At 37.9% G+C, this 5,932-nt stretch overlaps 1 pseudogene; it reads left to right on the top strand.

Annotated features, from left to right (window-relative positions):
• The first annotated feature begins 4,761 nt into the window (after nucleotides 1-4,761).
• On the top strand, nucleotides 4,762-5,386 carry LOC103121996 (large ribosomal subunit protein uL6-like; annotated as a pseudogene).
• The last annotated feature ends 546 nt before the right edge of the window (nucleotides 5,387-5,932 follow it).

Raw genomic sequence — 5,932 nt, 5'->3', positions numbered from 1 at the left:
TCAGTATTAAAGGGCAGAAGAATAGGAAAGCTTCCAATGGAGGGGATGGGATGTAGAACTCTGGTGGTGGGAATTGTGTTGAATTGTCACCCTCTTATCCTGAATTCTTGTTGATCATTATTCAATCAATAGGAAAAATTTTAAAAAGCAGAATAGCATAATAAAATGTGGAAATCTTTCCTAGAATTATAAAAACTCTGTTTTCCTTTGGGAAGCTCATCCACTCTGCAACTGTTATCCTATATCCCTAATTCAAGTTCTACTCATTATTATTTGACTACCTCACTTCTGTTAAAAAATTCTGGTATTCAAATATTCATACTAATTTATATTGTTTTGCAAGTGAAAGGGATTTCCAATACAAAATTTTAGTGAATAATATTTAAGATTCTGTTACATATCTTATAAGCATTGGCCAGCTTAAGGTATTGGTTAAAATTCAACTGAAGAATTGAATTCTCTCCTGGGTACCATATTTTGAAAAAGACAGACAGATTGGAGAGAGTTCAGAGGGGAAGAACAAAAATGATCAAAGGTTTGAAAAATCAGTTCTGTGAGGAAAGGTTAAGAGAATCAGGGCTATGCTGCCTAGAGAAGAGAGGGTTGAAAGGGCCATAATAACTCTCCAAAACACATAAAAGGATGTTTTCAGGAGGAAAGGGACCAATTATCCTCATTAGTCAACAAGGACAGGACCAGGAGTAATGGGGCTTATGCTACAGCAAAGGAAGGAGAAGAAAAGATTAAATATTATGAAAACCTTCATTTCAAGGATAAGCCTAATGCTTTTTCTGAGTTAGGGATAAAGAAATCAGACCTGCTGTGATGGTAGGAGGGATATTATGAAATTACAGAGAAAACCTTCACTATTCAATAATTCTGAGTAAAGAAAAAAGGAATTTGGATGTTACTTTTTAAATTTATATAATGCTCTCCACAAAGGTGGTTTTTACCAAAAGTCATACAAATATATATTACAGACATACATACACAAAGATATACAGATATATAAATCACAAAAGAAATGCATACACTCAGTCTTATACCACATTAACTCATTCTTTCATAGGCTTTATATATTGAAATTGGGCTTATTTTGAAATAATATATATTTTAATTTTTTATTATCTTTATTTTATTTATTGGATAGAGACAGAAATCTAGAGGGAAGGGGGTTATAGAGAGGGAGAAACAGAGAGACACCTGCAACATTGCTTCATTACTTGCAAAGCTCTCTTCCTGCAGGTGGGGACTGGAGGCTCGAACCGGGTCTTTGCACACTGTCACGTGCACTCAACCAGGTGCACCATTACCATGTCCCTTGAAATAATATCTTTAGCTCTGGCTTATGGTGGTAGAGGGGATTGAACCTGGGACTTTGAAGCCTCAGGAATGAGAGTCTCTTTGCATTATCATTATGCTATCAACCCCTGCACCGTTAGTACTTGTGTTTTTTGCTTTTTTAAAAAAATCTTTCTATTTATTTATTTGTTTGTAAAATGGAATTACTGATAAGAGAATAGGATGAGGGGTACAATTTTACACAATTTATACCACCAGAACTCCGTATCCTATCCCTTCCCTTGATGGCTTCCCTATTCTTTATCCCTCTGGGAGTATGAACCCATGATCATTGTGGGGTGCAGAAGTGGAAGATCTGACTTCTGTAATTGCTTCTTCACTGAACATGGGTGTTGACAGGTTGATCCATATGCCAAGCCTGTTTTTTTCTTTCCCTAGAGGGCAGGAATCTAGGGAGGTGAGGCTTCAGGACACATTTATGGAGTCGTTTGCCCAAGGAAGTCAGGTTGGCATCATGGTAGCATCTGGAACCTAGTGGCTGTAAAAGAGTTAAAATATAAAGCAGAACAAATTGTTGACTAATCATGAACCTAAAGGCAAGAATATTGCAGATGAGGATTTAGGGTCTCCATTTTGGAAAAAGCTTGTAAGTCTATTTTAAGTATACTCCAAGGACCCCTTGACTACTAGTTTTTGCCTGAGTCTGACAGCTAACATGCAGGTGGATCTAAGTTATTGTCATGAGGAGATGGTGTCATAGTTGGAAAAGGACTAGAAAGCTGGGTCACGGAAGAGAGTAGCTCCTGAATATGGGAAAAGTATATGAATATTGTTAACTGTAAACCCCATTGATTTGGTCTGGGGCCCATAGTCAACACAAAAGCGTAGCTGGGGCTTGGTGCCTGCATTATGAATCTATTGCTTCCAGAGGCTATTTTTTTCCCTTTTGGCTTATCTTTGTTGTAGTTATTATTGTTGTTGTTATTGCTGTCTGTCATTGTTGCTGGATAGGACATAGAGAAGTCGAGACGGGGGAAGACAAAAGGAGCTAGAGAAAGATAGATACCTGCAGACCTGTTTCACCACCTGTGAAGTGACCCCCCCGTAGGTGGGGAGCTGGGGGCTTGAAATGGAATTCTGTGGTCCTTGTGCTTAGTACTATGTGCACTTAACCCAGTGCTCTACTGCCCGTCCCCCTCTTCCTTGCTTTTGTATAATCATTACATTAACACTGGTAGAATTTTAAGTACAGATAAGGCAAACATGGACACAGGATGATGGATTAAAAGAAAATAGAGTAGACCTGAAAACCATTTATTTATTGTTTTATTAATTTTCTATATCACTGAGAAAGTAAGAGATATCCATCCTAAGTTCTTTTTGTACTTTCCACTTACGTCTTCAGTTTCCCTTTATGCACTCCTGATTCTATATCTTTATTTCTCCATTACTCCCTTCTCACAACATTAGTTGTTCAGCTGTTAAACCAAGAACTACACTAATGCTAATGCTTTTATCTGGTTTCATTCAGTCAACAAATATGTACTGAATGTTTTCCATATCTAGGATACTCTGCTAAACACTCTGACTTTAGGAGAAAAGAAATATTTTGTCCTGTCCTCAAGGAATACACATAAATACACATAGACAACCACATAATGTGTGGTAAGTACTGTGAAGAAGAGTAAATAGTGCTATGGGAACCCACAGCAGGAAAATCCAAGTTAGTCTAGAGAAGACTGCTTTCCAATAAAAGCAGTATCTGAAATACAAGTAAGAGTTAGCAGTCAAGTATAAAGGGGAGGGATTGAAGCAAAGATTCCAGTTAAAAAAATAGCACGTACAAAATTTCAGAAAGGAGAGATCAATAATGGTTATGAATTTAAACAGTGAGATTGGGCAGTAACTGCTGTTATGCAATTTCTTAGCATTTTTAAGATCTGACTGACAGACACATAGCAATTTCTCTACAAATAAAGAGAAAAAAAAATAAAAGGACTGGGGAAACAGCATAGTGGTTTAAGCAACAGACTTTCCTGCTTGAGATTTGGCTATCTCAGGTTCAGTCCCCAGCACCACAATAAGCCAAAACTGAGTAGTGTTCTGATAAAAATAAAATGAAATAAAAAAAACCACGTAATTACATTTATCTTACAAGTCTTATCCATTTGTCTTTTAAAACCTTTTATTTTATTTTATTTATTTGTTTTCCCTTTAGCTGCCCTTGTTGTTTTTATTGTTGTTGTAGTTATTATTGTTATTGTTGTTGTTAGATAGGACAGAGAGAAATGGAGAGAGGAGGGGAAGACAGAGAGGGGGAGAGAAAGACACCTGCAGACTTGCTTCACCACCTGTGAAGCGACTCCCCTGTGGGTGTGTGGGGGGAGCTGGGGGTTTGAACCAGGATCCTTAAGCTGGTCCTTGCACTTCGCGCCACTTGCACTTAACCCGCTGCACTACCACCCAACTCCCCTTAAAACCTTTTTAATGTTATATTTCTAAATGTAGAGAGATTGGCATTATGAATTCATCATCTAGCTTCAGTGATTATTAACATACATGTTTACGCTGGTACTTGCACTTCGCGCCACTTGCGCTTAACCCGCTGCACTACCACCCAACTCCCCTTAAAACCTTTTTAGTGTTATATCTCTAAATATAGAGATTGGCATTATGAATCCATCATCTAGCTTCAGTGATTATTAACGTGCATTCATTTAGTCTCATCTACATATCTCAGTTACCATCCACCACTCCCACCCTGTCATAGTTGTTTTTGAAGTAAATAAGTGTTTCTTTTCTTTCTCTTTATCCTCCCCCTCTCTCCCTTACTCTTTCTCTCTCTCTTTTTCATGTGATAATATTTTGTGAGCATGCTCTGGTGTAGAAGTTGAAAGCAAATCATTCTACATACTATATATTAGTAATGCTAAGTTTCCCCTAACAACCTGGAAGGGAGGCTTTAAGGTGCCCTTTTAGGCCTGAAAGAGAAGGAAATTGGGAAAAGAATGTATATGTAAAGGAAAAATAGATTCCTTCAACATAGTGAAAAATATAGCCCAAGAAGAAAGACTTCCATTGAGAAATACTAAAGGTTTTGAACTGGTAAGAATATTTAAGAATATTTAGAATTACTTTTAGAATATTTTAGAAAATTTTAGAATATTTAGTATTACTAACTTGTTGGTGCTGCTCTGTAATGCTCTCTGATTTCCTCTGTTTCTAAAGGTGTGAGTATCCATGCAGTTCTCTACTAATATTTGGGAAACAAAGGAGACTAACAGCAGATAAAATACTTGAAGAAGTAAAGAAAAAGGTGAGATAATGAATGTAGATAAAAAATTTAGCAGGGCCAGTTATTTAGACCAACACTACAAGGGATCTAAGGAATTCTAGAACATTTTATGATGGGTGGTAGATATTGCAAAGACTGGATAGAAATCTCAGTCATGCCTTCTTTGCCACATCTACTGTGAGAATGAAGACCATTCTCAGCAACCAGACCGTCGACATTCTGGAAAATATTGACGTCTCTCTGAAGCTCCGCAGTGTCATCGTGAAAGGCCTCAGAGGCACCCTGTGGAGGGACTTCAGCCACATCAATGTGGAGCTCAGTCTCCTCCGAAAGAAAAAGAAGCGGCTCCGAGTTGACAAATGGTGGGGAAATAGAAAGGAACTGGCTACTGTTTGCACTATCTGCAGCCATGTACAGAACATGATCAAGGGTGTTACACTGGGCTTCCTATACAAGATGAGATCCATGTATGCTCACTTCCCTATCAACGTTGTTATTCAGGAGAATGGGTCTCTTGTTGAAATCAGAAATTTCTTGGGAGAAAAATACATACGAGGGTTCGAATGAGATCAGGTGTTGCATGCTCAGTATCGCAAGTCTAGAAAGATGAATTAATTATTCAAGGAAATGACATTGAGCTTGTATCAAATTCAATTGCATTGATTCAGCAAGCTACAACTGTTAAAAACAAAGATATCCAGAAATTTTTGAATGATATCTATGTTTCTGAAAAAGGAACAGATCAGCAGGCTGATGAATAATCTCTAAGGTGTCCAACCACACAAGCAGCAAAATAATGGGATGATGTGTGATCTCTTAAAAGATGCAGTCACCTCAAGGACATCTTTGATGAATCAAACCCAATTGCAAGGAAGACTAAAGCAGAAACAAACCAATGGGACTACATCAAATTGAAAAGCTTCTGCACATCCAAAGAAACTATTAAACAAACTGAGAGACCCCTCACAGAATGGGAGAAGAACTTCACATGCCAGACATCAGACAAGAAACTAATCACCAAAATATATAAAGAGCTCAGCAAACTTAGCACCAAAAAAGCAAATGACCCCATCCAAAAATGGGCAGAGGATATGAACAAAACATTCACCTCAGAGGAGATCCAAAAGGCTAACAAACATATGAAAAACTGCTCTAGGTCACTGATTGTCAGAGAAATGCAAATTAAGACAACACTAAGATACCACCTCACTCCTGTAAGAATGGCATACATCAAAAAGAACAGCAGCAACAAATGCTGGAGAGGATGTGGGGACAGAGGAACCCTTTTACATTGCTGGTGGGAGTGTAAATTGGTACAGCCTCTGTGGAGAGCAG

Source organism: Erinaceus europaeus, chromosome 8, assembly GCF_950295315.1.
Source record: "Erinaceus europaeus chromosome 8, mEriEur2.1, whole genome shotgun sequence".
NCBI lineage: Eukaryota > Metazoa > Chordata > Mammalia > Eulipotyphla > Erinaceidae > Erinaceus > Erinaceus europaeus.
Note: the sequence above shows the minus strand (reverse complement) of the source record. Positions and strands in the feature narration are given on the sequence as shown.